The sequence below is a fragment of the Trachypithecus francoisi genome, unplaced genomic scaffold, assembly GCF_009764315.1.
Source record: "Trachypithecus francoisi isolate TF-2019V2 unplaced genomic scaffold, Tfra_2.0 Lachesis_group15, whole genome shotgun sequence".
Taxonomy (NCBI): domain Eukaryota; kingdom Metazoa; phylum Chordata; class Mammalia; order Primates; family Cercopithecidae; genus Trachypithecus; species Trachypithecus francoisi.
In genome coordinates, this window is record NW_022681460.1 from 3,115,820 (window position 1) to 3,122,317 (window position 6,498).

General features: G+C 43.3%; 1 long non-coding RNA gene across 1 annotated transcript; it reads left to right on the top strand.

The window, feature by feature from the left end:
- Positions 1–2,025: 2,025 nt before the first annotated feature.
- On the top strand, positions 2,026–5,951 carry LOC117097962. Its single transcript, XR_004443115.1, has 3 exons — positions 2,026–2,169; positions 2,924–3,087; positions 5,692–5,951. It is a non-coding gene; the product is annotated as an uncharacterized LOC117097962 (long non-coding RNA).
- Positions 5,952–6,498: the final 547 nt, after the last annotated feature.

The window sequence follows — 6,498 nt, forward strand, 5'->3', positions numbered from 1 at the left end:
CCATGTCTGGAGGTCCTGTTCTATTCCAATTGTTTGTGACAACTGGGTAGGAAAGAATTTTCCAGCCATTTGAGTGACTGATTGAACTGGCTGCCTTGCTGAGACATAAACACGTTCTCAGAGGAGTATTTAACAAAGGATTGGGTATTGAAGCAAGTTCTAGTTCTGTAAAGAAGGTGGAACTTGAGGCACTCTAAGGTTCTTTGAAATACCCTGGTAGTATCTCCAAGTGTGCCCCTGCATTGCAAAGCAGGCCACACAGAAGAGGGACTGGACGCCGCCATTGATTTAGAAAGATCCTCCTGTGTAGAAAGTGTTTGGGGCACACTTTTAAGAGTTTCAAGTGACCTACTGAGCAAGGGGCCAGACTGCACATGGCTGTGAGGTCTTTTTCTGAAAAATCAAAAGTAGAATGTTGCATCTGGAATAAACCTGAGAGTCTTATGTTACACAAAAGAAAACTGCAGCCAGAAAGGTGAAGGAGCTTGCAAGAGGCCACACAGCATAAGATTGGAGCCAGAGTCCTGATCTCATTCTCACTACCATTCCATGCCCAAAAAGCGTATTGATGAATGACTTTAAAAGTACTCTGAAACATTCATGCAGCATGGCTTGCTTCTGCTCTGTGGTTTAAATGGTTATCATTTCTTATTTCATTCAGAAATTGCTTTAAGCATCACTGCCTCTCCCTAAAGACAACCATATAGTTGCCTTTCACAAAGGCTGGGTGATGACTGCGTTTCCTAACAGGGGTCTGGCTTTTGTTGGTACTTTCACAGAAGACAACAGCTAGCAAATAGTTGACAAATGATCACCACTGATCATTCCAGGTTATTCACCAAACACTAGTTGTACTTTTTTCCCCTTCTTCTTCACATTTTAACATCTCTAGTATAAGGATGTGTCTGGTAATAGATTGCAGTTGTGGTCGATCTGCAATTGTGATTGAGTTTTGTCCCCATGTGTGAGAATGTTTGTAACAGTGAAATTCACAACAAGCTCAATGCACAGCCCAGTGACTTGTCATCTAGACTTGTCATCTAGACTTGTCACCTAGTGCCACAGTTGGACGTCCCAATCTTTGGATTTCAACTACCCAGTAACTCGGACCATTTGAGGAGGAGATCATTTTGGTTGCTTTCTGGAATGCTTTCTTGCACCTTCTGTTAAGCTTACAAAGGACCAGCATCCAAATATACAGAGTGCGTATTGGCAGCTGGGAAAAGTCCAGGGGCAACAGTGGAGCCCACTGGCTTTTGGTGGCTCAGAGGCTGATACCACGTAAGAAGGCATGAGTGAGGCTGAGTGAGCCAGGACATGACTTGGGAGTAGTGGATGCTGCATCCAAAAAAGTTTTAAAAACATCTTAGCTCTGCTTGTATTTACCTTTCAATTTCTATGCACAAGAGATACGGAATACATACCCATGACTAAGTAAAAGAACCTATTTATTTATTTACTTATTTATTTATTTATTTTTGAGACAGAGTCTTGCTCTGCTGTCTAGACTGGAGTGCAGTGGCAAAATCCTGGCTCACTCCAGCCTCAACCTCCTGGGCTCCAGTGATCCTCTCGACTCAGCCTCCCAAGTAGTCGGGACTACAGGCATGCACCACCATGCCTATCTAATTATTTTATTTTATTTTTTGTTTTCTGTAGACATGGGATTTCACCATGTTGCCCAGGCTGATCTCAAACTCCTAGGTTCAAGCCATCCTCCTGCCTCAGCCTCCCAAAGGGATTATAGACATGAACCATGGCACCCAGCCAAGAACTCTATTAATATATATACAATTCTCAGTGATAAGAATTCATGGTGCAACAGTTTAGTTGGAAACATTTCTTTTCTTTGTGGCACAAAAAGCAGTGGTGAGTTATATGACTGGTGAAGGTTTAGACTGACAGAGTATGGCCCATTGTGAATAAGTCCATATTTGCTCACAACTATTCCATGTTCACTGGTTACTCACTTGTTAGCTTGGTACCTTGTTTATTTATGTACATTGTTATTCGGCAAACAGTGAGCACCTGTTTATGCACTGCTGTTGCTAATGAGACAGAATCATGTGAGGAGTGGACAGTCTGCCTTATAGCCCATGCTCAGTACATATCCTAATGAGGAATCGGTCCCTGGCTGTCATTGTCTCCATGCACTTGAGTTGGACAATAGTATTTACCTGCCAGTCTTTCTGCATTGTAGAATGGCTGGTACATGGGACATATTGTGATACTTAATGCCATGGGTTGAACTGTGTTCCCCAAAAGACATGTTGACGTCCTAAACCCTGGTATCTGTGCATGTGATCTCACTTGGGAATAAGTTCTTTGGAGATGTAGTTAGATTCAGATGAGGTCATTAGGGAGGGCCTTAATTCCCTATGACTGGTGTTTTTACCTGAAGAGGAAAACGCTGCATGCGGACAGGCCACCCACAGGGGGACACTGTATAATGACAGAGTCAGGGTCTGTCATGATCCCACAGGGGGACACGGTATAATGACAGGGTCAGGGACTGGCGCAATCGGCTGCAAGCTCAGAACCACCAAGGAGTGGTGGCCGCCACCCGAAGCTGGGAGGGGCAGAAAGGATTCTCTGCCTCTCAGAGGGATCATGGCTCTGCTAAAACCTGGGCTCCAGCTTCTGGCCTCCAGACAGTGACAGAAGAAATCTCTCCTGGTTTAACCTCCCTGCTGTCCTTTGTTACAGCCACCCTCAGAAGCAAATAGGCTTAGCTTTAGAACTGGACTTGGGTAACAAAATTGAGACCCTTATCAGTAAAGTAATCAAAATACACTGACTTTTCTGGTGACACGTGGAGCCTTTTTTGGTGGTGAATGGAGCCGGGAACTGAAGCTTATTTGATTGAGACATCAAGGGCCTTTCCTTCCTGCGCATTGCATTTATTCAGCAAATGTTTCTCCAGCTCCGTCCCAAAGATGTGCCAGGTTCTTTCATTTCTGACTATGCTGCTCTCAGCCCATCTAACCTCAAATCTAACCTAATCCTGGTGGCCCTCCCACCTTCCCAGCATACAGGAGCAAGCAGAGAAAATGGGCAGTGAAGTCAAAAGGAAAGGACAGCCTACAGGTACCCGGTTTTCTTTCTTCTGCTGGAGCTACATGTAAATATTTACATATAAATACCCAGGAGGCAGTCAGTATTTCTAAAAGGGTTTGTAATGTAAATGTGGAAAATCACTTTCTGATCCAGTAGGAACTCTGCTCTTCCTCACTTCCAATCACACTCATTCATCCATTCCCTCATTTCACAAACACTTACAATGCACTGCACGGCAAGCATTGCATTTTCTTTTTTGCTTAACATTTCAAAATTAATAAATGATATTTTAGTTGCAATGCTTAAATATAACAAATAAGAGGTTCTTGATCAGAAGAGAAAAGCTCTCTTGTGCCAACAAGTTCAGAATATTTGGTGAGTGGACGTTGGCCGGGCTGGGCTAGGTCAAGTTAATCTCCTCTTCATCGATCAGTTCTGCATGGACCCCTTTAAGTGACTGGCAAGGAGAAAAGCTGGAGCTCAGGAGGAGGCGCTGGAAGGCAGAGGCTGGGTGAAGGGTGATTGACATCTAGGGGGACAGGAGAGTTTCCTCCCTCTTTGTTGGATGTAGAGGACTAGTTTCTTCCTCTGGTTAGGGTTGCCAGGTAAGATAGAGGACACTCAGTCATATGTGAATTCCAGGCAATGAGATATTGTTTTAATATAAGCACATACCAAATATTGCATAGAACATGTTTATACTGAAAGTGTATTTGTCGTTTTTCTGAAATTCAAATTTAACTGAGTGTCCTCTACTTTTAATCTGCTGACTCCGGCAACTCTACCTTTGGTTTCATCTTTATTTTCTGAGTGGGAGATTCAGTCACGGATGAACTCTAGAAAGGGAGACACAAATCAAGGGGTTGAGTTTTCATTTGAGACGATTTGCTGTAGAGTTTGGGGTTGTATTCATTGTCTGTGAGCCTTGATTTTTCAATAAGCAAACGATGAAACAAAAAACATCTGCCTCTAGTGAACTTCCAGATCCACTATGAAGATGAATAAACAAACTCTGCAGTTGTCCTCTGAGTTCTTGGGGAAGCTGCATTTTCTAACCCATAGCATTTGTTCTAGTTGGTCTCAGAAGCCTGGGCTCCTGGAGCCCTGGCTTGGTTCCTACAGCGGCTAATCGCCATGGCGTCACCATTCTTCCCGGCAGGTGTCGGAGCCTCCGGAGAGAAGCCAACCCTATCCTGATCTTCCACCCGAGGCCCAGGGCTCAGCCTCGGTTTCTGTCTTACTTTCCCTCTGGATCTAGAACTGCCCTCTCTCCTCCACACCACCGTGTGTTTAACGCATTTAAGGGAATTCTTGAACAAGTTTCGGGAAGATGCTGCGGGGTGTGTTAATGGCACTCTGAGCTTGCCCGGCTGTGCATTTGGAAATGTGCCTGGTCATTCTCTGGCCCCCAATCTGGCCCCCTGTCTTTGTTCTAACGTTTTCATATTTGAGCTTGGAGTGAGAATTGGATAAAAGTGACTATCTTGATGGATGGGCATTTGGGTTTCTTGTTATTACTGATTCCCTCAAAAAAAGGGGGGAGGATTTGTGATTTGTGCTGTCTGGCAGTCTGATGTTTGCTGTTTCAGCTTCTTCCTGTTTAAAAACGGGGAAAATGTGTCCCTGTGCTACTACGGTCATATGAACGTCCTCAAGAAACAGCCGATCATGGAAATGGTGGCTCAGCTCCTGTAGGAACAAAGAATTATAAAAGCCCCAGGTGTTTTATTTTTACATCTTAACCGAACTTCTTTCTTTAAAAAGGAGGACTCGTGACCCTCACGGACTGTTATTTGTTTGGGATCTCCCTGCTGAGTTTGGCTACGTTCATGAAGATGCAAGCTTGGGAGACACACTTGTTGTCAAAGACAAATTCATCTCCAAAGAAAATGAAATGCATTCCCTGAGCTTTGGGAACCAGGAACTACCCCTGCTTGCCACTTCTGATTAAAGTAAGGCATTGAGAAGAGAATAGACAGCAAGGAGAAAGAAGCCGAAACAGCAAACATCAGACTATCAGTGGCTACATCATTCAAATGGCTTCTCCTGGGACTGATATTGAGTAAGTCAACTCTGAAGTAATAATTACTATTATTAGGACACATTTTACCCCACCAATATAATTCTTTTCAGGAACGTAAGACCTCTGATTATAATAATTACTTGACTTCTATTTCCCCAGCCCCACATATAGGACCACAGTTTTTATTTAACCGTTTTCACTATCAGCAGCAATCTTTATCTTGCATGTTCTAATAGTGGTTGATGTGTTGTTTTCGTCATTCGGAACACATCAACCCAGAATTGCAGTAAATCAGCACAGAATTGAAGACTCTTTCCTACACTATGTTCCCCTTGTTCTGCATATACACATCCCCCAAATTTCTTTTGTAAACTGAATAATATTTTAAATGCCATAAGGTAACTCCCAATGGGAACCCATAAAGGATTCTTCTGAAGGAAAATGTATTGTTTTCTGAGAATTTAATGTTCCACCCCTCATTCATCTGCCATAGGCTCTTCAATGTCCACTGCTTGTATTTTTTTAAAAAATCGAAGCATAACTGTGTGGGGCTTTTTCTCCTTATGTTCTAGTCATCAAATGTTACCACTGAGCAACTAAAACTTTTGCAGACGCTGTTCTGTGAGTACAGTGTCCAAACCAGAAAGTCAAGATGCCTCTTTGAGGATCGGTCTGAAAACAATATATGTGAAATCCAGGAGAGCTGGGATAGACAACGCCATGAAGGCATCACGGAGAGCGTCAGGGAGCAGCTGCTGTTTCAGCGCAGTGGGGACTTCACACCTGCGCCTGAGGGAGCATTCACTGAATTTATGTTCATATATGTTCATATATTATGATAATAAATGTGTTCATATACTTATGTTCAAAATATGTTCGTAATATAGTCATCTATTTACGTTCATATTTTGTGGTTTCTGGTTTCTAATGTTCTTATTACCAAATAGTAGGTGAACTCAGTACTTTGACAGAGACACTTCTCCAGTCTCTCTTTTAATTCCTATTCTCAGCAAGGCTTCTCCTGCAGTAACTCCTCGTCCTTCATCTTGACTTCTTGGCCCCCTGTATCCATCTCCCCGAGGGAGGGAGGCATGTGTTTGCTGACTGATTCATTAGACCTCGACTCTGGAAGGATTGATAGTCCGTCTTGACATGAGAATGGGATCTGCACAGGCTTTAAGATGTTAGAAGAGGGACTTGCAGCCTCACAGTATTGCCTCTTGAAGGCCAGACCCACCATCCTTTCTTTTAGATAAATAACTGAGGTGCAACTGAGCCAAGCAACATGCTCTGTAAATCAGGTTGCTTCTAATCAATAGTCTAGTTCGTGCAGAATCCAAACCATCAGAAAGAAAGAACAGTAATAGTTTCAAACTCCAGAGTAATGGCAGCTGGTGTCAATAGTGGCACCCCGCAGG